Below are 27,596 nucleotides of genomic sequence, written 5' to 3'. Positions count from 1 at the left end.
GAATACTGGGTACATAACAAAATTAAGGCAGACACAAATATGTTCTTTGAAACCAATGAGAACAAAGACACAGTGTAACAGAATCTCTGGGACACATTTAAAGCAGTGCTGAGAGGGAAATTTATAGCACTAAATTCCCACAAGAGAAAGTGGGAAAGATCTAAAATCAACACCCTAACGTCACATTTTTAAAAAACTAGAGAAGCAAGAGCAAAGAATTTCAAAAGCTAGCAGAAGACAAGAAATAACTAAGATCAGAGGAGAAATGAAGGAGATAGAGCTGCAAAAAAGCCTTCAAAAAATCAATGAATCCAGGAGCTGGTTTATTGAAAAGATCGACAAAATAGATAGACCACTAGCCAGACTAATAGAGAGAAATCACCTGGACGCAATAAAAAAAATGATAAAGAGAATATCACCACTGATCCCACAGATATACAAACCACCATCAGAGAATACTATAAACACCTCTAAGCAAATAAGCTAGAAAATCTAGAAGAAATGAATAAATTCGTGGGCACATACACCCTTCCAAGTCTAAACCAGGGAGAAGTCGAATCCCTGAATAGACCAATAACAACTTCTGAAATTGAGGCAGTAATTAATAGCTTACCAAAAAAAAGTCCAGGACCAGACAGATTCACAGCCAAATTCTACGAGAGGTACAAAGTGGAGCTGATACCATTCTTTCTGAAACTATTCCAAGCAATAGAAAAAGAGGAAATCCTCCCTAACTCATTTTATGAAGCCAGCATCATCCTGATACCAAAACCTAGCAGAAACACAACAAAAAAGGAAAATTTCAGGCCAATATCCCTGATGAACATTGATGCAAAAATCCTCAATAAAATACTGGCAAACCAAATCCAGCACCACATCAAAAAGCTTATCCACCATGATCAAGTCAGCTTCATCACAGGGATGCAAGACTGGTTCAACATATGCAATTCAGTAAACAAAATCCATTACATAAACAGAACAAGTGACAAAAACCACATGATTATCTCAATAGAGGCAGAAAAGACCTTTGATAAAATTCAACACCCCTTCATGCTAAAAACTATCAATAAACTAAGTATTGATTGAATGTATCTCAAAATAATAAGAGTTGTATATGACAGATTCACAGCCAATATCATACTGAATGTGCAAAAACTGGAAACGTTCCCTTTGAAAACCAGCAGAAGACAAGGATGCCCTCTCTCACTACTCCAATTCAACATAGTATTGGAAGTGTTAGCCAGGGACATTAAGCAAGAGAAAGAAATAAAGAGTATTCAAATAGGAAGAGGGGAAGTAAAATTGTCTCTGTTTGCAGATGACATGATTGTATATTTAGAAAACCCCATCATCTCAGCCCAAAATCTCCGTAAGCAGATAAGCAACTTCAGCAAAGTCTCAGGATACAAAATCAATGTGCAAAAATCACAAGCATTCCTATACACCAATAACAGACAGAGAGCCAAATCATGAGTGAACTCCCATTCACAATTGCTACAAAGAGAATAAAATACTTAGGAATACAACTTACAAGGGAAGTGAAGGACCTCTTCAAGGAGAACTACAAACCACTGCTCAAGGAAATAAGAGAGGATGCAAAGAAATGGGAAAACATTCTATGCTCATAGATCGGAAGAATCAGTATCATGAAAATGGCCATACTGCCCAAAGTACTTTATAGATTCAATGCTATCCCCATCAAGCTACCATTGAGTTTATTCAAAGAACTAGAAAAACTACCTTAAATTTCATGTGGAACCAAAAAAGAGTCCATATAACCAAGACAATCCTAAGGAAAAAGAGCAAATCTGCAGGCATCACACTACCTGACTTAAAACTATACTGCAAGGCTACAGTAACCAAAACAGCATGGTACTGGTACCAAAACAGAGATATAGACCAATGGAACAGAACAGAGGCCTCAGAAATAACACCACACATCTATAACCATCTGATCTTTGACAAATCTGACAAAAACAAGCAGTGGTGAAAGGATTCCCTATTTAATAAATGGTGTTGGGAAAACTAGCTAGCCATATGCAGAAAACAGACACTGTACCCCTTTCCTCATACCTTATGCAAAAATGAACTCAGGATGAATTAAAGACTTAAATGTAAAACCTAAAACCATAAAAACCCTAGAAGAAAACCTGGGCAATACCATTCAAGACATAAGCATGGGCAAAGCCTTCATGACCAAAACACCAAAAGCTATAACAACAAAAGCCAAAATTGACAAATGGGATCCAATTAAACTAAAAAGCTTCTGCACAGCAAAAGAAACTATCATCAAAGCAAACAGGCCACCTACAGAACGGGAGAAAATTTTTGCAATCTATCCATCTGACAAAGGGCTAATATCCAGAATCTACAAAAAAGTTAAACAAATTTACAAGAAATAAAGAAACAATCCCATCAAAAAATGGGAGCAGAATATGAACAGACACTTCTCAAAAGAAGACATTTATGCAGCCAACAAACATATGAAAAAAAAAGCTCATCATCACTGGTCATTAGAGAAATGCAAATCAAAACCACAATGAGATACCATCTCATGCCAGTTAGAATGGTGATCATTAACAGTTCAGGAAACCACAGATGCTGGGGAGGATGTAGAAAAATAGTAATGCTTTTATACTGTTGGTGGGAGTGTAAATTAGTTCAACCATTGTGGAAAAGAGTGTGGCAATTCCTCAAGGATCTAGAACTAGAACTACCATTTGACCCAGCAATCCCATTACTGGATATATACCTAAAGAATTATAAATCATTCTACTATAAAGACACATGCACAGATGTGTTTATTGCAATACTGGTCACAATAGCAAAGACTTGGAACCAACCCATATGTTCATCAATGATAGACTGGATAAAGAAAATTCAGCACATATACACCATGGAATACTATGCAGCCATGAAAAAGGATGAGTTCATGTCCTTTGCAGGGATATAGATGAAGCTGGAAACCATCATTCTCAGCAAACTGACATAAGAACAGAAAACCAAACACCACAGGTTCTCACTCATAAGTGGGAGTTAAACAATGAAAACACATGGTCACAGGGAGGGGAACATCACACACCGGGGCCTGTTGCAGGGTAGGGGGCTAGGGGAGGTATAGCATTAAGAGGAATACCTGATGGAGATGACAGGTTGATGGGTGCAGCAAACCACCATGGCACATGTATACCTATGTAACAAATCTGCACATTCTGCACATGTACCCCAGAACTTAAAGTATAATTTTAAAAATTACTGCCTGTATATTGATGATTATTTTAAAAATTTGCAAACATATCGGTTTTTGGCAATAACATTTTCTTATGGCATTTTACTTTTATGAGAATTTGATCAGAGGATACACTCTGTGTGATTGTAGTTGTCTGGAATCATTGAGATTTCCCTTGTGGCCAACTATTTATTTACAATTAATGAATTTAGTGCTTACTATTTAATGCTTACTTAGTGCCAGGCACTAAGCCCTTTGCAAATCTTCCTTTATTCGATTTTCTGTACAACCTATTATCTTCTTTTGGCAGATAAGGAAACTAAGGGATAGGGAAGTAACTGTCACTAAATCTCACAGCAAGTAGCAGACTAAGATGTAATCCTAGCAGTCTGAATCCAGAAATTATGCTCTTAACCAACATACTGTGCTAATTTTTTCAATTTCATATATTGTTTTTAAAAAAACATGTATCTGGCCGGGCGCGGTGGCTCAAGCCTGTAATCCCAGCACTTTGGGAGGCCGAGACGGGCACATCACGAGATCAGGAGATCGAGACCATCCTGGCTAACCTGGTGAAACCCCGTCTCTACTAAAAAAATACAAAAAAAAAAAAACTAGCCGGGCATGGTGGCGGACGCCTGTGGTCCCAGCTACTTGGGAGGCTGAGGCAGGAGAATGGCGTAAACCCAGGAGGCGGAGCTTGCAGTGAGCTGAGATCCGGCCACTGCACTCCAGCCTGGGTGACAGAGCGAGACTCCGTCTCCAAAAAAAAAAAAAAAAGTATCTATAATTCCTATAAATTTATGTCATTCCCTGTGTGTTTCCAATAGATTGAGCACACTGGTTTATTATAGTTTAGATCTTGTATATCTTCATTAATTTCTTGCCTATTTTATTTATCCATTTTTGAGAAATGTTTGCTGACTGTCTGTTAATCAACTTCTCATTGTAATTCTATCATTTACAAATGTCAGTTGTTTTTTGGCTATTGTTAGGTATATTTATTTTCAGAGATTTTACATCTAATAGGTATTTCCACTTAATATTACATACTATGTTCTTTATCTATATGTTTTTCAAAATAATAAGAGAATAAAATAAAAAATCAACCTTAAACTCTAAACAACTTCATCTCAACATGAAATTCAGATTCTCACAATTAAGTATAACTTTTGCAACAGTAAGAAAAGGCCTCTTACCCAACACAATCTGAACCGATAGTTGGTTAGTTGAAAAGATTTGTTTAAACAGATAATTATCTAGAATTACTTATAATTAAACATTTTATTTTATTTTGAATAAATTTATACCGGCTTTTTATGAGTTTACTGATTGGAGTACAGTCTGTCTTTACACATAATGTAACATAAAACACTTTCCTTTTTCCTCCCCCACTTTGGAGAGGAGCAATAACTGAAAGCCACTTGCAAGGTGATCTGAGTACAGAATTATTTCAGATTTTTAGGATTCCTTTCCCTATAATTCTCCTCTCTCTCATTTCATTCAACCTTATTTTTTAAGAGGCTGGTGTTAAAACTTTGCTTTCAACTTATTTTTCATAGAAACATTCACTTTTTATATTTATATTTCATCAGTTTACAAAGTATTTTATTAAATTTCCAAATTAGACCAATAAATATTATTGGCTCGTAACACTTTGGAAACAACACAACTCATGTTGGAAACCATACAACCAGTAAGAGCAGAGGTAAACATTCTGTCTGGGTTTTAACATTTATTTTAGGTTTGGTGTACATGTGCAGGTTTGTTATACAGGTAAACTGCGTGTCACAGGGGTTTGGTGTACAGACAATTTCATCACCCAGGTAATAAGCATACTACCTGATAGATATTTTTTCTGATCCTCTCTCTCCCCCAACCTCCACTCTCAAGTAGGCCCCAGTGTCTGTTGTTCTCCTTCTGTTATCCATGTGTTCTCGTTGTTTAGCTTGCACTTATAAGCGAGAACATGCGGCATTTGGTTTTCTGGTTCTGTGTTTGTTTAGGATAATGGCCTGCAGCTCCATCCATGTCTCTTCAAAGGACACGATCTTATTCTTTTCAATGGCTTCATAGTATTCTGTGGTGTATATGTGCCACATTTTCTTTATCCAGTCTACCATTGATGGACATTTAGGTTAATTCCATGTATATCCTATTTTGAATAGCACTGCAGTGGACATACACATGCATGTGTCTTTATGATAGAATGATTTATATTCCTTTGGGTATATACCCCAAAATGGAATTGCTGGGTCGAATGATAACTCTGTTTGAAGCTCTTTGAGAAATCACCAAACTGCTTTCCACCATGGCTGAACCAACTTACAGTCCCGTTAAACACTCACTTTTCTCCAGAACCTCACCAGCATCTGTTTTTTTTTTTTTTTTACTTTTTAATAGTAGCCATTCTGATTGGTGTCAGATGGTATCTCCTTGTGATTTTGATTTGCATTTCTCTGATGATTAGTGATGTTAAGCATTTTTTCATATGCTTGTTGGCTGCATATATGTCTTCTTCTGCAAAATGTCCCTTAATGTCCTTTGACCACTTTTTAATGGGATTGTTTGTTTCTTGTTCATTTGTTTAAGTTTCTTGTAAATTCTGGATATTAGACGCTTGTCAGATGCATAGTTTGCAAATACTTTCTCCCATTCTGTAGGTTGTCTCTTTGCTCTGTAGTTACTTTTTCTGTGCAGGAGCTCGTTAGTTTAATTAGATCCCATTTGTCAATTTTGGCTTTTTGTTGCAATGGCTTCTGCTGTGTTTATCATGAAATCTTTGCCAAGTCCTATATCCAGAATAGTATTCCCTAGGTTATCTTTCAGGAATTTTATAGTTTTAGGTTTTACATTTAAGTCTTTCATCCATCTGGAGTTGATTTTTGTGTGTGGTGTAAGATACGGGTCCAGTTTCAATCTTCTGCACATGGCTAGACAATTATCCCATCAACATTTATTGAATGGGGAATTCCTTCTCCATTGCTTGTTTTTGTCATCTTTGTTGGAGATCAGATGGTTGTAGGTGTGCAGCTTTATTTCTGGGCTCTCTATTCTATTCCATTGGTCTACATGTCTCTCTTGGTACCAGTACCATGCTCTTTTGGTTACTGTAGCCTCGTAGTATAGTTTGAAGTTGGATAATGTGATGCTTTCGCCTTTGTTCTTTTTCCTTAGGAGTGCTTTGGCTATTTGGGTGCTGTTTTGGTTTCATATGAATTTTAAAATAGGTTTTCTAATTCTGTGAAGAATGTCATTGGTAGTTTGATAGGAATAGCATTGAATCTGTAAATTGTTTTCAGTAGTATGGCCATTTTAACGATATTGAGTCTTCCTATCCATAAGCATGGAATGTTTTTTTATTTGTCTGTATTGTCTCTGATTTCTCTGAGCAGTGTTCTGTAATTCTTATTGTAGAGATCTTTCACATCCCTGGTTAGCTATATTCTTAGGTATTTTATTCTTTTTGTGGCAGTTGTAAATGGGATTGTGTTCCTGATTTGACCTCGGCTTTGATATTGTTGGTGTATGGGAATGCTACTGATTTTTGTTCTTCGATTTTGTATTCTGAAACAGCTTAATTTTTATCAGATTAAAGGAAGGGACTATGAGGTTTTCTAAATATAAAATCATGTCATCTGCAAACAAGGGTAGTTTGACTTCCCCTCTATTTGGATGCCTTTTATTTCTTTCTCTTTACTGATTGCTCTGGCCAGGACTTCCAGTACTATGTTGAACAGGAGTGGTAAGAGAGGGCATCCTTGTCTTGTGCTGGTTTTCAAGGGGAATTCTCTCAGCATTTGCCAAGTCAGTATGATGTTGGCTGTGGGTTTGTCATAGATGGCTCTTATTACTTTGAAGTATGTTCCTTGAATGCCTAGTTTATAGATGGTTTTTAACTTGAAGAGAAGTTGAATTTTATTGAAAGCCTTTTCTGCATCTATTGAGATGATGATGTAGTTTTTGTATTTAGTTCTGTTTATGTGATGACTCACATTTATTGACTTGCATATGTAGAACCAACCTGGCATCCCAGGGATGGAGCTTACTTGATCGTGGTGGATTAGCTTTTTGTGTGCTTCTGTATTCAATTTGCTAGTATTTTGTTGAGGATTTTTGCACTGATATTCATCAAGGAGATTGGCCTGAAGTTTTCTTTTTTTTGTTGTGTGTCTGCCAACTTTGTTATCAGGATGATGCTGGTTTCATAGAATGAGTTAAAGAGGAGTCCCTCCTCCCCATTTGTATTGTTGTTTGTTTGTTTGTTTTCTTTTCTTTTCTTTTTTTTTTTTTTAATAGTTTCAGTAGAAATGGTACCAAATCTTCTTTATACACCTGGTAGAATGGTAGAATTCAGCTGTGAATCCATCTGGTCCTGGGTTTTTTCCTGGTTGGTAGGCTTTTTATTACTGATTCAATTTCAGAACTCATTATTGATCTGTTCAGGGATTCAGTTTCATCCTGGTTCAGTCTTGAGAGGTTATATATTTCCAGAGTTTATATATTTCTTCTAGATTTTCTAGTTTGTGTTCACAGTGGTGGCCGATGGTTTTTTTGTTTTTTTTGCAGCGTCAGTAGTAACTTACCCTTTGTCATTTCTAATTGTGTTCATTCAGGTCTTCTTTTTTCTTTATTTGTCTAGCAACTGGTCTATGTATCCTATTAGCTTTTTCAAAGAAATGAATTCTGGATTCGTTCATATTTTGTGTGGGTTTTCCTGGCTCAATTTCCCTCAGTTCAGCTCCGATTTTTGTTATTTCTTGTCTTTTGCTAGCTTTGGGGTTACTTTTGTCTTGCTTTTCTACTACTTCTAGGGTAATGTCAGGTTGTTAATTTGAGAGTTTTCCCACTTTTTGATTTGATTATTTAATGCTATAAACTTTGCTTTTAATACTGCCTTAGCTATGTCCAAGAGATTCTGGTATGTTGTAGCTTTTTTCTCATTAGTTTCAATGAGTTTCTGGATTTCAGTCTTAATTTCATTATTTACCTAAAAGTCATTCAGGAGCAGGTTGTTTAATTTCCATGTACTTGTATGGTTTTGAGTGATTATCTTACTGTTGATTTCTGTTTTTATTGTGCTGTGGTCCAGGAGTGGAGTTGGTTGATTTTGGTGCTTTGCATTTGTGAAGGATTGTTTTATGTTCAAATGTGTGATCCATTTTAGAGTATGTGTCATGTGGCGATGAGAAGAATGTATATTCTGGTGTTTTGGGGTAGAGAATTCTGTAGATGTCTATTATGTCCGTTTGGTCAAGAGTCCAGTTCAAGTCCTGTATAGCATTTTTAGTTTTCTGCCTTGATGATCTGTCTAACACTGTCAGTACGGTGTTGAAGTCTCCCACTATTATTGTGTGGGAATCTACACCTCTTCATAGGTCTCTAAGAACTTGTTTTATGAATCTGGGTGCTCCTCTGTTGGGTGCATATATATTTAGATAGTTGGGTCTTCTTGTTGAATTGAACCCTTTGTCATTTACATAATGGTAAGCATTGCATGTGGTCTTCATTGTCTTTTTTGATCATTATTGGTTTAAAATCTATTTGTCGGAAATTAGAGTAGCAACTTCTGCTTTTTTCTATTTTCTTGGTAGAGTTTTCTCCATCCCTTTACTTTGAGCCCATGGGTGTCATTGAATGTGAGATGGATCACTTGAAGACAGCACACCTTTGAGTCTTGCTTCTTTATCTAGCTTGCTATTCTGTGCCTTTTAATTGGGGCATTTCATCCACTTACATTCATAGTTAGGATCAAATCTGTACGTATCAATAATGTCATTGTTTGGTTAGCTGGTTTTGCGGATTTGTTTGTGTGGTTGCTTTATAGTGTCACTCATCTGTGCACTTTTTCTGGAGTGACTGGTAACAGTCTTTCCTTTCCATATTGTGGGAACTCTTATAAGGCAGATCTGGTAGTAATGAATTCTCTTAGCATTTGCTTGTCTGAAAAGGATCTTATTTCTCCTTCACTTGTGAAGCATAGTTTGCCTGCATATGAAATGCTTGGATGGACATTTTTTTCTTCAAGAATGCTGAAAATAGGGCCCCAGTCTCTTCTGGCTTGTAGGGTTTCTGCCGAAAGGTCTGCTATTAGCCTGAAGAGATTTCCTTTGTAGGTGACCTGCCCCTTCTCTCTAGCTGCCTTTAACATTTTTTTCTTTCATTTCAACCTGAAAAATCTGATGATTATGTCTTAGGAATGGTCTTCTCGTGTAATATCTTGCAGGGGTTCTCTGCATTTCTTGAATTTGAATGTTGGCCTCTCTAGTGAGACTGGGAAAGTTTTCATAGACAATATCCTCAAATATGTTTTTCAGGTTGCTTGCTTTCTTCCCGTCTCTTTCCATTCTGTCTGTGTCCAAAAGGAAATGCAGTTTTGATTAATTCAGTGATTTGTTTAAATAGAAGTCAGTTAAGAGAGTTTCCTCTATAGTTCAAATCAGAATATATTCTTCAAGTAAATGAAGGCAAATTCAGTGAAAAGATATTCTACATCTGACAGATGTTATCAAAAAATAGCTACATAGGAATGAAATTGCATTTGTAAGTTAAGATACCTATAGACCAGCAATATTTCTGTTTATAAGGTGTCATGGATTTATGATACCAAGCTGTTTTGAGCTTATCTGTGTAGGGAATCTGCCTGCTTTAGGAAGACATGTTTTCTTAACTGTAGTATTTCTTGATACTCCCTAACACAAGTTCTCTACTTCTATCTGATCAGCCTCTTTCTTCTCCCATGAGTGTCTAGTCTCAGTAAATGTGTACAAGATTTATTTGAAGAAATCAAAAAAATCTTTATAAATTATTTCTTGTTTTTTTTTGTTTTTGGTTTTGGTTTTTGGAGACATAGTCTTGCTCAGGCTGGAATGCAGTGGTACGATCTTGGCTCACTGCAACCTCCACCTCCTGAGTTCAAGCGATTCTCTTGCCTCAGCCTCCCAAGTAGCTGAGACTACAGGCATGCACCACCACACTAGGCTAATTTTGTATTTTTAGTAGAGACGGGGTTTCTCCATGTTGGTCAGGCTGGTCTCGAGCTCCCGACCTCAGGTGATCTGCTTGTCTCAGCCTCCCAAAGTGCTGAAATTACAGGCCTGAGCCACCATGTCTGTCCCTTGCTTTTCTAGATTATGTAGAAATGATAGAATTGAAAGGACTAGAAAGAATATCCAGTTCACAGGAGGTTCTTCAAGGTTTTCCAAATGTTGGCTGCAACATTTAAATATTTTAAACGTATTAAATATTTTAAGACTGTAATAAAAATAACATGCACACTCAGATGTGTTGTACCAAAGTGTAACACATTAGGGATCACAAAATAAAACTAAGCTGCGCTATTAGTTTATATTTTTATGGACTGCCAATTAAAGCTTCCCTACTGATTTTTATGTAGGTATTTGAACTTCCTATGAATATATGTTTTTATTTATTTTTTATATGTTCGCTCTGTCACCCAGGCTGGAGTGCAGTGGTGCGATCTTGGCTCATTGCAACCTCCACCTCCTGGGTTCAAGCTATTCTCCTGCCTTAGCCTCCCGAGTAGCTGAGACTGTAGACACATGCCACCGCGCCTGGCTAATGTTTTGTATTTTCAGTAGAGACAGGGTTTCACCATATTAGCCAGGATGGTCTTGCTCTCCTGACTTTGTCATCCACCCGCCTCGGTCTCCCAAAGTGCTGAGATTACAGGCATGAGCCACCACGCCCAGCCCATACGTTTTTATTTATTTATTTATTTTGAGACGGAGTCTCGCTTTGTCGCCCAGGCTGGAGTGCAGTGGCACCATCTCAGCTCACTGCAAGCTCCACCTCCTGGGTTCACGCCATTCTCCTGCCTCAGCCTCCGAGTAGCTGGGACTACAGGCACGCACCACCACACCCAGCTAATTTTTTGTATTTTTAGTAGAGACGGGGTTCCACCATGTTAGCCAGGATGGTCTCCATCTCCTGACCTCGTGATCCGCCCACCTCAGCCTCCCCAAGTGCTGGGATTACAGGCGTGAGCCACCTCACCTGGCATGTTTTTATTTTTAAGTTTATAGCTGGCCTTTTTAAATCTCGGGTGCAATATTACATATCCAAATCAAATTATACAAGCAAGACCACTGCTGCAGCATATGTATGCCATAGATTTGGGCCATAATCCCAAAAGCCACAATCCTGAAGCTATAATCCCAAATATTGAAATCCTGAAACATCAAATTCCCTAATGTCTAAAATCTTGAAAGTTACTATCTCAAAAGATCAAAATCTCAAAAATGTTATTCTGGAAAAAGTAATTTAAAAAACTCTTTAAAGACTTTTATTTACACTTTGAAAAGAAAATCTATTTGATAAACATAAAAACATGTCACAACACTTCACAGGCCACTTTACACAATGAAATAGGAAATAATAACATTCATATTTTTGCAAGCAGAAACAGGCATACTAAAGACAGTCACATAGGTGAAACAGTTATGAGCAGATGAACCATATTCATGAAGAAATAGGCCAAAAAGTGAAATATATAAGCACGTGTTACTACGGTTGGTAATTGTTTGCACCCAGCTTTATGATTACAATCATCTGCAATACCATGACAGACAACCTAAGTCTTTTGATGAGATTAATCAAAAGCCTTAATGGGTCACCACCACATATGCCCAAAGAGTCAAGATCACGAGAATTTTGGTTTTTATCTTTTAGAAATGCAGATATACGAAAAGGACCTCTCTTGATTTACTGAGGAAGTTTCAACATTTTATGTACACCCACAGTGCTTTCACACAAAGTCAGCTTGTGATAATGTACTTTCGTGAAGTCAAATTTACAATAAATGCATAAAACGAATTAGAACTCTCTAAAAGTCTTACACATTTTGTACATCCAGTATTGGAAATGATGCAAAGATGAAATACATAGTGTATCATATTGGTGCTATATGTGAAGCTACAAAGTCATACACAACTGATAATTTGGTAGGAGAGATTTTTTGTATTTTTGGTCTGCCTTTTCACTTCTGTGATCTTCAAAACACTCACTGCACTTGTATTTGGAGAGTCATAGTGGTCTACACATTTTGTAAGTAAATGCTGTCACTTGAAAGTCTGGTTACTGCCCAGACATTTCAATTAAGCAATTTTCTGCTTTCACACACCAATAATAATTAGCTTTTAAACTTTGTATCTGTCATTATTAAGCAGCCTTGTACACTTACCTGATCACAGCTCTTTTGCAACAGAACAATTTCACATATCTCTTCCATAGTGTTGTGAGGAATACAGTAAAAAGGAAGGATATTTGGCTTCTTAATACCAAATCTATATTAGACAGAGTTGACCAGAGAGAGAGAACCGAGAGAATATGTATATAGATATATGAGGGGAGATTTATTAGGGGACTTGGCTCATGCTATTATGATGGCTGAAAAGTCCCATTGCAGGCCGTCTGCAAGCTGGAGACCCTGGGATGCCACTGGTGTAAGTCCTGGAGTCCAAAGCCTAGTAACCTGTAGTTCTGATGTCCAAAGCAGCAAAAGAAATGTGTGTCCAAGTTCTCAAAGAGACCAGTTTGCCTTCTGTATTACTTCTCTCTAGGACCCCATCAGATTGGATGGTGCTTGCCAACATTGAGAGAAGAACTTTCCCAGCTAGTTCACTCAGACTCACACTCCTGGCAATACCATCACAGATACACTAAAAATAATGTTTTACTAGGTATTACTTAACCTAGTCCAGTTAACACCTAAACTTAAGCCCACCAGTCCACCTTTTATCAACCTGACATCCAAACACATCCCCTTAAGCCACACTTAATTTACAAATAAAGACAAGAACAAAGTAGTCGTTCCACCTAACATGATCCAACTGTCTCGTGTACAAGTGAAAATCACTAATGCCTTCCTCAAAATTTGGCTTTCAGGATTTCAGCATTTGAAATTTAAAGTTTTTGGGATTCTGATTTTCAAGATTTTAGACTTTAAGGATTTTGATCTTCTGGGATTTCAGCATTCAGGATTAGGGTGTTCAGGATTGTGTCTTTCGAGGTTATGATTGGCACTAGGATGGCACATTTAGTACAAACAGAAGTAGGGGTATCTTTCTGCCATGTGTACTTTGGCACTTTAAAGTAGTTTGCAATGATAAGTTAATATGATAATACTATATTAAAGAAAATTTTCCTGCTTAATTTAAGTTTTGGGTGGTTCTTGTCTATTTTTTATATTTGTGACCAGAAATATGAATAATGATTATAGTCCCTCAGTTTTGAAAACAAAATTTTCTATACTCCTCATTCAAGCCGCTGGACCATTTTAATTGCAGAAATCTTAATATTGCTAAATTATTTTTTAAATAACTGTTACCATTTGTAATAGCGTATTTGTGGTAATCAGAATTGTATCAACATTGTAAAACCAAAACAAAATACAGAAAATGACATTGCTGACGAGGATAATTTAAAATTGCAGTTGCCACCTATGTTCATTCTTTTTTTTTTTTTTTAAGAGATGCACTTTAGCCCTGTTGCCCAAACTGAAGTGCAGTGGCATAATCATAGTTTATTGCAGCCTCAAACTCCTGACCTCAAGCAGTCCTCCTGCCTCAGTCTCCCAGGTAACTGGGACTACAGGCATGCACCACCATGCCCAACTAATATGTAAAAATTTTTTGTAGAGACAGGGTTCTGCTATGTTGCGCAGGCTGGTCTCAAGCTTCTGGCCTCAAGCAGTCCTCCCACCTTGGCATCCCAAAGTGCTAGGATTACAGGAGTGAGCCACCGCACCCGGCCCATTCTTAATAATGAATTTAAATAAGTAGTATCATAACTTGATCTTATGAATTTTTACTAATGAATCTTTTCTGTTTTATTTAATGGCAGTTCCATTTACATTTCATTCAACAATGGGGACTACTGGTAAAATAATTTGAAAACTAGTCGAATCTATTATTTTTACAAATTAAGAAGTTAAAGATCAGTTTAAATGTTTCTTGCTCAAAGCTATAAAACTAGAAAATGGCAGATACCAAACTTTCTACTCCTTAGTTCACTGTTTTTCTGATTTGTTACTTTATTTATGTGTTCCTATAATACATCTAGTTTATGAAATGCTGTTTAGCATTTAATGACATGGTTTTTATGCAAGCATTCATTTATTTATTCAACAAGTCATTTTCTGTGTGCCAGGCACTCTTCTAGGCACTGGTGATATCCCCTGAAGGTGGAATTGTGCTGAAAATAAAATAAGAAAAGTAGATTCAGCCTCTACTCAATTTTGATTGAATATATACCTGCAGTTAGCATCTATCTGTGTGTATGTATTTACCACTGGGTGATTTTAATATATTATTAAGAAGAACTTTTCTATCTATGGTTCTATTTTAGGAGAGTAAAAAAAAGTTTTTTAGTATTTTGAAAGGAGAGAAAAATGAGTAATTAAACTTGAAGCACATTGTTTGCATACTATGTACCTGACAATTTGTTTGGAAACCAGGAACACAAAGGTAAATAAGACAAGTAATGTGTGTATATTAAAACAGAGTTTGGCAAGTGCTGTAACTTACATGTAACACATGTAGGATGAAAGAGGAATAAGCAGGTAACTCTAGGCAGGATAATAAAAGGTTACTTTAAAGAAAATGGGGGGAAGTTTTTCTATGCCCAGAGAGCAACATATGCGAAGGCTCAGAGTTGTAAACACATTTTCAGGCATTTACAAGAAAGTTTAGCGCAACAGAATACAGTGGTATCTTGGGAGGAGCTGTGAGTAGGCATTTTTAGACATTGTTAGATGATTGAGAATGGAATTAATGACATGTGAGGACTTCTTTTATGCCCTTGGTATTCCTCATGTTTCTTTCTGTTTCATCCTTCATCCCTAGCTCTATTCCTAAGTGTTATTTTAAATCAAAGACTGTATTTTGTACTTCCTTATCTTACGACTACTAGTTCAGTGCTGAGGGCTTGGTATATGCCTACTAATTAATAGTGTTCATCATTCACTCGGCAAATATTTTTGGTTCCAGTACGTGCAAGGCCTGTACTTTGTGCTATGGGGGAAGAAGTGATACAAAGCCAACCCTCAAGGAACTAGTGAACCCAAAACAAAAATTAGCAGGATTTTTGTCTGCTATGATGACTGCTATATCCCATGTGCTCACAGAGCTTACATTCTTGTCAGAGGAGACAGACAATAATAAGATAAATTGTAAAAAAAAAAGACTATGTTAGATAGTAATAAATACTAAGGAGAAATTAAAGTAGAAAAAATTATAATTACCAGAGAAAGAAAGATAGTAAATTCACGTAATTTCTCATCCCATTTCCACAACTCTAGAACAGAAAAAATAAAAGCATCGCCTTATACAGTTGCGATAAGGATTAAATGAGCTTGGATATCCATATATAAAAGATTGAAACTAGACCCCTATCTCTTTCAATATACAAAAATCAAATCAAAACGGATCAAAAACTCAGATATCTAAGACCTCAAACTATGAAACTACTACAAGAAAACGTTGGAGAAACTCTCCAGGACGTTGGAGTGGGCAAAAATTTCTTGAGTAATACAAGCACAGGCAACAAAAGCAAAAATGGACAAACAGGACCACATCAAGTTGAAAAGCTTCTATACAACCAAGAAAACAATCAACAAAGTGAAGAGACAACCCACAGAATGGGAGAAAATATTTACAAACTACCTATCTGACAGGGATCAATAACCAGAATATACAAAGAGCTCAAATAGCTCTATAGGAAAAAAATCTAATAATCTGATTTAATAATGGACAAAAGATCTGAACAGACATTTCTCAAAAGAAGTCATATAAATGGCAAACAGGCATATGAAAAGGTGCTCAACATCACTGATCATCAGAGAAATGCAAACAAAACTACAGTGAGATACCATCTCACCCCAGTTAAAATGGCTTTTATCCAAAAATCAGGCAATGAATGCTGATGATGATGTGGAGAAAAGGGAACCTTTGTACATTGTTGGTGGAAATGTAAATTGGGAATGTAAAGAGAGAACAGTTTGGAGGTTCCTCAAAAAACTAAAAATGGAGCTACCATACGATCCAGCAGTCCCACTCCTAGGTAGATACCCAAAAGAATGGAAATCTGTATCAGATAGCTGCACTCTCATGTGTATTGCAGCACCATTCACAATAGCCAAGATTTGGAAGCAACCTATGTGTCCATCAACAGATGAATGGATAAAGAAAATGTAGTATATACACAATGGAGTACTATTCAGCCAAAAGAAGAATGAGATCCTATCATTTGAAACAGCATGGTTGGAATTGGAGGTCATTATGTGAAATGAAATAAGCCAAGTGCACAAAGACAAACTTCACATGTTCTCGCTTATTTGTGGGAGCTAAAAACTAAAATAATTGAACTCATAGAAATAGAAAGTAGAAGGATGGTTACCAGAGGCTGGGAAGGGTAGTGGGGGTTTTGGGGGAGAAGTGGGGATGGCTAATGAGTACAAAAAATAGAAAGAATGAATAAGACAGAGTATTTGCTAGCACAACAGGGTGACTATTGTCAAAAATAATTTAATTGTACATTTTAAAATAACTGAAAGAGTATAATTGGATTGTTCGTAACACAAAGGATAAATGCTTGACATGATGAATACCCCACTTATCCTAATGTGATTATTATGTATTGCATGCCTATATGAAAATATCTCATGTAACTCATACATATATATATACCTACTGTGTACCCACAAAAATTAGAAACAAATTTAAAGGATTAAATGAGCTAATTTGTATATATATAAAGTGTTCAGTGCAGTTCCTGGAAGTGGATAAGATAAATGGAAATATTATTTATTCATTTGGCTAAAATAACTTTAGCACCATAGCCATCTTCTTCTCATAAGTTATAGACTTCTTTTATTAAAGGATGCACTTTTCAGTGGTTTTAAACTACTTTATCTAAGGCTAATACTTTCTCACCCATGTGTTGCTCCTTTTGTCTTCTGAAGCAGATGCACTCACATCTAATATTCCTTTCTTATTGAAGCAAATCATCATTCTTTCATAATACTTTGTCAAAAAAACATCATTTGCTTATCTAAATGTCTGGTCATCATTTTCTATTTCAGGCATCAGGCAGGGACCCACATCTTCCTTTGGAAAATATTTATTACTGCTTCATCACTTACCACATCTCAAGGTTAAAAAGTCTGACAAAATGAGACTTCTATGTTTGTTTATCAGCTAAAAATGAATACGATATTAGAAATGTTATTAACAGACAGAAATATAAAATCTTCAGTATTAATCTTCCAGAAATGAGATCACTTGCAAAGATTAGGTGAAGTTTCAGGTCTCCTACTAACCTTTTCTTTGCCCATCTAAGCTCCATGCAGCCCTAGATGTCTCCTGCCCACACCTACCAATTCTTGAAAACTAGATTAACTCTCTCTTTGAGCTTAATTAGCACGCCATACTTAGCCCTATCATAACAACTATCATTCAGTGTCCTGCCCCACTCCCCACCCCTCCACTTCCCAGACAGTAATCTCCTTAAGGTGAGCACTACGTTCTCTTCATGTTTGGATTACCAGCATCCATCACAGTGCCTCACATAGAGTTGATGTCCAGTACTTGCAACATTAATTATAATGCCTGGAGGCATTTATTATATCAGGATTATATAATAGAAATGCCAGTTGATCTTGTTTCCACATCCCTGGTTGCTCCTTTGTCTCTCTTGGCTGCTTTCTGAGAAACAGCACCCCCTAAGCATGTTGCCACACCCTGTCCTACACTTCCCCTGTCCTGCTCTGTTTCAAAATCATTCCCTAGTTTTTCTAGTAATGATGTAGTTAGAGGAAGGTGGTATCCAAAAACAAACAAACAAACACAACAATAGTCTGGATATGAAGAGAAGACCTCAATGGTGGGAGTACCCTATGGAGTAACTGTGGTCCAGGGTAGCTCTTCTGGATTAAAAACTTGATTTTGTTCTTGTTCTCAAGAGTGATGAGCCTGGCCTGTGGGATCTAACACAGACCATCAATATTTACAAGAAATTAATTTATATACCAGATTACCTATGTATGTACGTATGTATGTATTTAATGTATTTATTTATTTGTGTGTGTGTGTGTGTGTGTGTGAGTGAAATACTTGAGCTTGCTATCCGAGTAAGTAACGTAATTATATCAGAGCACCTATGAAATTCATCAAATAATCAGAAGGTTATCCAGTGGTGGCCATGGAAATAGAACAAAATAAGTTAGACTGTTCCAAGGATTATTTTACCCAGGCTGAGGAAGAGCCTTGTCACACAGAATATAGTAATATCTTCCTGATGACTAAGAGAAAGTAAACAGGTTGTAAGATCTCAAGTATACCTTTGAAAGACTTGATGAATTTTTTTATTTGCTAAAAGAAAACAATTTTTTAATCCAGAAAAAATTCAGTGGCGTTTTATATATCCTAAAATAAGTAATTGTACAATTCGATTCCATAACTATTTGATTCCCAAGATGAGTTCCTGAGATAATGATAATGTGATATTGCCAATGATGGTGGAAAGAAAGAAAGAAAAAGAAAGAATGGAAGGAAGGAAGGAAGGAAGGAAGGAAGGGAGGGAGGAGGGAGGGAGGGAGGGAGGGAAGAGAAGGAAGGAAAGTAGAGGATTGAAATTGGATGGTTCTCTGTACCCTTTACTTCCTCTAAGTCAATAATCACCACAGTCTCAATTTCCTTAGGAAAGTTACCTGTGTGCTTATGGTTTTAGCTGGCTTACTGGCCCTCCTACACACATTGGTAGTGCATAATGATCTACTAAGAATTCATCATTTACCCTTTTGAAGAAACTATGAAATGTAGGATAAATGGCTATTTAGCAAAATAAGTTGTACCTCTTGTTAAGGGCTATAGTGAAACCTTCAGCCTTATCTCAAGGTACTTTCTATTCCAGAAGTTGGAAACCCAAATGCCTATAGAGGCCAGCCTGATGGGAATGAAGCAGGAAGCTATTGCAGTGAACTGGAGAGCCAAGTTGTTTCTGGAGGAGCAGCCACTGCTCCGTTCCAGATAATTGTTGTAAGGCAGGAATGTTGGCCTAGTGTTACCATATTGTCCAGTTTCTCAGGTAAAGCAGGAAATAGAATTGTTATGTGAAATCTTTTGATTTAAGTATTGTCAATTAATTTACTTATATTATTATTCTTAAATCATGTGCAAGCCAAACACTTCTGTAGGTGGGGTTTGACCCAAAGTCCTCCTGTGTATGGCTGCTCTTATATTTTGCTTGTCTGTTTGTTAAATTAGAGACTTTTACACTTTTTGCTTTTTTCAGAGCATCCTCTAAAACACTCTATGCCTCATCTGGTTATATTGAAACTCCCTCCCTCTCCAACCTGCGTACTTTGTGCATAAGTTTTCTGTGGCCGCTACATTTTCTCTGCCATCCTCATCATTCCAATGAACAGTCAGTCAAATACTGAATGGAGTCTCCTTGAGATACTCTTCATATGAGGCCATTAAACGTCCATGGGTTTTACTAGTTGTTTCATTCCTGATATGTGAGCTACATAAACACAATAAAAGATCACTTATTTCATGGGACTTAGAGATTATATGCTCTTTGGGCTCCCTTTTCTAAAATCTGCACAGAAATAATCTTCCTTCTCTTGTTTATTGAAAGACCTTACCAGATACTTTACTAGACTGTAGTTAGCTTGAACATTTAATAATATTTGCTGGAGAGACTTATTGGACTTGGGTGTTCCTAGATACATATTCAGACACAGTGTCTTTGGGTATGTTTCTTCAGTGGGTGAGGAGTTGTCTTATTTTTCCTTTGAGTAACCTGATTTTCAAGGTCACTAGGGGACTAGTAGGATATTACTTTACCTCTGTTTGGTATTGATTTCTTTATGTTTATTTGTATACTTTATATAAAGTATAAATTACTTTACCTCTGTTTGGTATTGATTAATCCAAGTAGGAACTTGGCAGCCACTGCTAAATGAATTGAAGAGTACTAAATATTTTTATAGTAAAAGTGTATATAAATATTAGTGTATATGTGAATACACCATTTGGTGTATTGCAAACCCTCAAATAGACATAATTTACATTATCGTATTCTCATCATACAGGTTTGGGAATAAACAAAATTGATATACATCATTTTTCAGCAAAGATTTGATGTTCATATATTAAGCTGCATCCTGAGTAGACAAAATACTAGTAATGCACAGATAAGATGTGAAAATTACCCCCTAAACCTTGTTGGTGTACTCTTAAATAGATTATGTAAATGCAGCCAAGTTTTTTTATCGGTATTCCTTATGAGAAATCACCATATTACAGAAAAGCAAAAAATAACCACTGTGCTGACAGCTAACATACAGGAATAAATCATAAATAATTTTTCCTTGAGAATTATAGTGAGTTTATCATTTTGTTCATAGATGTTCTGTTATAACTTGTTACTATTCTTTAAAACAATTCCCTACATTTCCTAAGTACATTCCTAGGTGGATTTGCAGAAAATATAAAAAATAAATTTTTTTTAAAGATATGTATTTGAGATCTGGTAATTGTTCACTTTTTGGCTTTAATGAAAGGAAGTGTTTCATAGTAAGTATTTTCCACATATGCATACAGACCTTCACTTCCCATCTCATTATATATTTTCAAAGGCACAAAGTGAAACTTTAACCTGAACTTCTTTGTCTCAACTGCTTTTTCTTTTGTAATATTGTAGGATGTCAAGGGCGAAGAGAAAGCTCAGTTGTTTGTAATAACTTCTGTGAAGCAAAAGAACTGTATATTATATGGGAGAATTACAAGGGGAACCTAGTTTAAAGACTCGGAAAGTTAAGTAAAGATTAGGGAGACGAGGGAAGACTTCTCTGAGAAAGTGACATTTAAACTGAGATAAATGGGCACTATTCAGTGAAGAACAAGAGGGTGAGATGGGAGACAATATTCCAAGTAGAAAAGTGAGCATGACACCCGGAGGCATTTTAGAACCAATCTAAAGGACAGCCTTAATTTTTACTTGCAGTATGTAGATCATAATAGGTTAATGCAGTATTCTTTCCGACTCTCCATATCTTTTTCTCCTTTTGAATAAAACAGAAAGAGAAATAAATAGCATATTACTGGGCATGAAGCTTTCCAATAAAAAGCTTCCTTAATACTTCTAAGGTTTAGGGAAACATTAATTAGCTCTTCTACAGATATAACACTTAATTTTTTGAAGATAGTATTTTTCCTGATTACAGAGCTAATATATTTTTATTATAGAAAAATTTGAAAATCCAGAAAGGCAATGAGAAAGTATGTTTATCCACTACCAGAGAACATACAGAGTATAGTGGTGTTCTATTCCTATGTCTATATAAATAGTAGCATTTTGTCAATTAAGATGATAATTATATGTATAATTTTATAGTATGTTTTTTCACCTAACAAAATCATGGTCTTTTTCCCAGTGCTATTAAAATTTCTATTATATGACTTTCATAGCTATATATGACTAATAACAATTTGGATACTACTATGTGCTAGGCACATCTACATTAACTTACTTTTTTCCCAGAACAATCCTATATGGTTATAATCCCCATTTTATAAGAAATTTTAAAACTTGTTCAAGGTCACAAGTTAATAAAGGGTAGAGCCAAGGTTCAAACCCAGTCAGCTTCTAGCTTCTGCTCTTAACCATTAAGGCTACGTAGCCTGTCAATACTATGATTGGTTTAAGTTAAACCCTATTTTGGTCTTTTTAATTGTTTTTATTATAGTTTTTGGCTATTTGAAATAATATTTTTCATTCTGTGAGTTGGCAGTTAAGACTGGGCCCAGCTCTAGCAGCTCATCCCTGTCCCACATCGTGCTGGCTATATTTACTTACAAGTCTAGGGCCTCAGCTGGACTGGCTGGACAGCTAGACTCTCTCTTCACGTGATCTCTCATCCTCGATGGGGCTAGCTCAGATTGTTCACATGATGATGGCATTTCAAGAAACAAGAGCAAAAGTTATAAGGCCTTTTGAGTTTTAGGTGCAAAACTTGAATAGTATTATATGCATCAGATTCCACTGGTCAAAGCAAATCACAAGGCCTGCCAAGATTCAACGTATGGAGTGATAAATTCATTTCCTGATGGAAGGAACTGCAATTTTGTGGCAACCTACCACACTTAGCATTTGGTTCAATGAAGACTTCTATGTGACTAGAGTGTACAAGTTCCTGAATTTTTGTAGCAAAATATGGCCTGGTATAAATAATCTTATTGACCAAAGATGGGCACAGACAAGCATGCCTGCTACCTTGACTCTGAGGACTGGCCTCACTCTCAGGAGCCTGTCTCTGTACCTTAAGAGCTGATGAAAAATATAACTTTCCTACATTATTATGATCCCTCATCTCAGGTTGTGAACTTTTACACTTTTCTGCACTGAACGGTCAAGGACATCTGAAGCTAGAGAATTTCTCTCTAGTGAGTGGCAGGGGCAAGAGAGATTTGCCTTTCTAGGGTATCCTTGTACAACTATATAAAACAAATGTAAATGTGCTAGGGGTAGTTTGAGTGAATAAGTGGAGCCTGGCAGAGGTATTGGGTCACTTACAAAGGATGTATCTGAGAGGTATATTTTGGAAGAAGTGACTGCACAGTGAAGATAAGCAATGGAAAAATAACTAGGCTAAAAATGGGGCTAATCTATTGCACAGTTTAAAAATATGAAAAAGATGTAACTGCAAGATAAGTGTGCTCATAAATAAAAATGCATGTCTTCAATAAATAGGTGAAAGGTGAAACAGATGGGGGAAGGTTGACTGAGGGATTGACTAGGTACTGTGAAGGAACTGTTTGAATAATTGACATGGTGGTGAAAGATAATTAGAACGGGGAAATGTCATTTAGGGTTACTCTAACAAGCATAATTCAGCCACTAACGATGGAAAGATTATGAATATGTTCATTTATTATCCAATAAAATGATAATTATGTTGTAGCCACTCAGACTTCCCTCTCCAAAATAGTAATGTTATTATTTTTAATCCAATCATATCTGTTGTTACATGTATATATTGTTTTGGAATATAAATATAAAGGCAGGTTTTATGTAGGACTTGTTCTCAATTGGAGAAGATGAGGTGTTCACTCTTGCAAATATAGGAATAGAGTGGACTTCTTAATTACCTTTAAATATTTCATGAGCTAAATTTATAATCATAGTATTAAAAGTATAAGCCATGATTTAAATATATCAAATATCTATGTTTTACCTAATGTACATAGTCTCATCTTGATAAATCAATAATTAATTGGGTGCTAATTCTGTCCCGCTGTGTTTCCCAGTAGTCCCATCCACTAAGCACAAGATCAACTTGTGATGTCATTATAAATATTTTATTTTATTTTATTTTATTTTTTTTTATTATACTTTAAGTTCTAGGGTACATGTGCATGACGTTTATATCATGTATAACTCCCCAGTGCAATCCCTCCCTCCTCCCCCCTCCCCATGATAGGCCCCAGTGTGTGATGTTCCCCTTCCCGAGTCCAAGTGATCTCATTGTTCAGTTCCCACCTATGAGTGAGAACATGCGATGTTTGGTTTTCTCTTCTTGTGATAGTTTGCTAAGAATGATGGTTTCCAGCTGCATCCATGTCCCTACAAAGGACGCAAACTCATCCTTTTTTATGGCTGCATAGTATTCCATGGTGTATATGTGCCACATTTTCTTAATCCAGTCTGTCACAGATGGACATTTGGGTTGATTCCAAGTCTTTGCTATTGTGAATAGTGCCGCAATAAACGTACGTGTGCATGTGTCTTTGTAGTAGAGTAATTTATAATCCTTTGGGTATATACCCAGTAGTGGGATGGCTGGGTCATATGGTACATCTAGTTCTAGATCCTTGAGGAATCGCCATACTGTTTTCCATAATGGTTGAACTAGTTTACAATCCCACCAACAGTGTAAAAGTGTTCCTATTTCTCCACATCCTCTCCAACACCTGTTGTTTCCTGACTTCTTAATGATTGCCATTCTAACTGGTGTGAGATGGTATCTCATTGTGGTTTTGATTTGCATTTCTCTGATGGCGAGTGATGATGAGCATTTTTTCACGTGTCTGTTGGCTGTATGGATGTCTTCTTTTGAGAAATGTCTGTTCATATCCTTTCCCCACTTTTTGATGGGGTTGTTTGTTTTTTTCTTGTATATTTGTTTGAGTTCTTTGTAGATTCTGGATATTAGCCCTTTGTCAGATGAGTAGGTTGCAAAAATTTTTTCCCATTCTGTAGGTTGCCTGTTCACTCTGATGGTAGTTTCTTTAGCTGTGCAAAAGCTCTTTAGTTTAATTAGATCCCATGTGTCAATTTTTGCTTTTGCTGCCGTTGCTTTTGGTGTTTTAGACATGAAGTCCTTGCCCATGCCTATGTCCTGAATGGTACTACCTAGATTTTCTTCTAGGGTTTTTATGGTATTAGGTCTAACATTTAAGTCTCTAATCCATCTTGAATTAATTTTCGTATAAGGGGTAAGGAAAGGATCCAGTTTCAGCTTTCTACTTATGGCTAGCCAATTTTCCCAGCACCATTTATTAAATAGGGAATCCTTTCCCCATTTCTTGTTTCTCTCAGGTTTGTCAAAGATCAGATGGCTGTAGATGTGTGGTATTATTTCTGAGGACTCTGTTCTGTTCCATTGGTCTATATCTCTGTTGTGGTACCAGTACCATGCTGTTTTGGTTACTGTAGCCTTGTAGTATAGTTTGAAGTCAGGTAGCGTGACGCCTCCAGCTTTGTCCTTTTGACTTAGGATTGTCTTGGCAATGCGGGCTCTTTTTTGGTTCCATATGAACTTTAAAGCCGTTTTTTCCAATTCTGTGAAGAAAGTCATTGGTAGCTTGATGGGGATGGCATTGAATCTATAAATCACCTTGGGCAGTATGGCCATTTTCACGATATTGATTCTTCCTATCCATCAGCATGGTATGTTCTTCCATTTGTTTGTGTCCTCTTTTATTTCACTGAGCAGTGGTTTGTAGTTCTCCTTGAAGAGGTCCTTTACATCCCTTGTAAGCTGGATTCCTAGGTATTTTATTCTCTTTGAAGCAATTGTGAATGGAAGTTCATTCCTGATTTGGCTCTCTGCTTGTCTGTTACTGGTGCATAAGAATGCTTGTGATTTTTGCACATTAATTTTGTATCCTGAGACTTTGCTGAAGTTGCTTATCAGCTTAAGGAGATTTTGGGCTGAGACAATGGGGTTTTCTAAATATACAATCATGTCATCTGCAAACAGGGACAATTTGACTTCTTCTTTTCCTAACTGGATACCCTTGATTTCTTTCTCTTGCCTGATTGCCCTAGCCAGAACTTCCAACACTATGTTGAATAGGAGTGGTGAGAGAGGGCATCCCTGTCTTGTGCCAGTTTTCAAAGGGAATTTTTCCAGTTTGTGCCCATTCAGTATGATATTAGCTGTGGGTTTGTCATAAATAGCTCTTATTATTTTGAGGTACGTTCCATCAATACCAAATTTATTGAGCGTTTTTAGCATAAAGGGCTGTTGAATTTTGTCAAAAGCCTTTTCTGCATCTATTGAGATAATTATGTGGTTCTTGTCTTTGGTTCTGTTTATATGCTGGATTACATTTATTGATTTGCGAATGTTGAACCAGCCTTGCATCCCAGGGATGAAGCCCACTTGATCATGGTGGATAAGCTTTTTGATGTGCTGCTGAATCCGGTTTGCCAGTATTTTATTGAGGATTTTTGCATCGATGTTCATCAGGGATATTGGTCTAAAATTCTCTCTTTTTGTTGTGTCTCTGCCAGGCTTTGGTATCAGGATGATGCTGGCCTCATAAAAAGAGTTAGGGAGGATTCCCTCTTTTTCTATTGATTGAAATAGTTTCAGAAGGAATGGTACCAGCTCCTCCTTGTACCTCTGGTAGAATTCAGCTGTGAATCCATCTGGTCCTGGACTTTTTTTGGTGGGTAGGCTATTAATTGTAGCCTCAATTTCAGAGCCTGCTATTGGTCTATTCAGGGATTCAACTTCTTCCTGGTTGAGTCTTGGGAGAGTGTAAGTGTCCAGGAAATTATCCATTTCTTCTAGATTTTCTAGTTGATTTGCGTAGAGGCATTTATAGTATTCTCTGATGGTTGTTTGTATTTCTGTGGGGTCGGTGGTGATATCCCCTTTATCATTTGTTATTGCGTCTATTTGATTCCTCTCTCTTTTCTTCTTTATTAGTCTAGCTAGCGGTCTGTCAATTTTGTTGATCTTTTCAAAAAACCAACTCCTGGATTCATTGATTTTTTGGAGGGTTTTTTGTGTCTCTATCTCCTTCAGTTCTGCTCTGATCTTAGTTATTTCACTTATTGAAATAGCCATGTTTTAAGTTATGTGAAGTGAAATTTCTATTAATCTTCCCTCTTACTCTTAATTTATGCCGGATTATTTTTCTTTATGCTAAATCCATAATCCACAACAAGGTTTTAGCTGTTCTTTTCTAAAGGACAGGTACCATATCCTTTTAATCTGCTTGATAAGGTACCCATGCCTATCCAAATAATGAAAAGGTTCAGTTGTTATTAAAGCATGCCTAGTATTTGGGCAAAATCAGAATCTAATAAATTATACTGTCACCTAATACCCATGGCTTGATGGTAAGTCATGAGGAACAAGGGTAAAGTGATAAAACTGGCAAGTGGTTCAACGAATAAAAGCCAAGAGAATTCTGAGACCAGAGGGCAAGAAATATCTAGTCAGGATTCAAGGACAGAACTGAAGTTCAAATAGAAAAAGGATGTTGCCTCAAGGATCAGGAGCTGAGCTGGCTATCAGAGCCCCTAGTACATGGTGATCAAATAAGGGGCAATTAGAGATAAAGACTGGATTAAGCAAGAGAAATCAGGACCTAGAAAGATTCTAGGTGTTCACAATAATTAAATGAAAACCAGACAGATCATGCGGCTTTAAATTTCCTAGCATAGTAGTTCCAGGATTCTCAGTACAGAAATAATCTCTGGAAATTAAGGCAAGAAGATAATGCCACTCTTAAGCTCCTGTGCTATGTAGAATGTTTCCCAGAGAAATAGTATCTGAGAAATCAGGCAGAGTTATCTGGCCAGGGGTTACATCAAGTTCTTCAGTTCCCTTAAAACAACTTAATCACATACAGTTTTTCTTAAAAGGAAGCCTCCAAGCAGCTAAAACAAACTTTCAACAGAGATTCAGTTTAACAAACAGACCCTATACTGTAGCTTTAGAAACTAGGCCACTGACTACCTAAAAACCCCAGCTTGTCCACTTGAAGTTAACCTCTAGAAACATTAGTGATCTGTGAAGTTTTCACCATTAAAACAATGCTTT

The 27,596-nt window shown here is 36.6% G+C and overlaps 1 protein-coding gene across 4 annotated transcripts in view; it reads left to right on the top strand.

Moving 5' to 3' along the window:
• Positions 1-27,596, top strand: part of MBD5 (methyl-CpG binding domain protein 5) — a 546,612-nt gene that overhangs the window by 453,346 nt on the left and 65,670 nt on the right. The window lies entirely within an intron of this gene.

The sequence above is a fragment of the Trachypithecus francoisi genome, unplaced genomic scaffold, assembly GCF_009764315.1.
Source record: "Trachypithecus francoisi isolate TF-2019V2 unplaced genomic scaffold, Tfra_2.0 Lachesis_group13, whole genome shotgun sequence".
Lineage (NCBI taxonomy): Eukaryota > Metazoa > Chordata > Mammalia > Primates > Cercopithecidae > Trachypithecus > Trachypithecus francoisi.
Note: the sequence above shows the minus strand (reverse complement) of the source record. Positions and strands in the feature narration are given on the sequence as shown.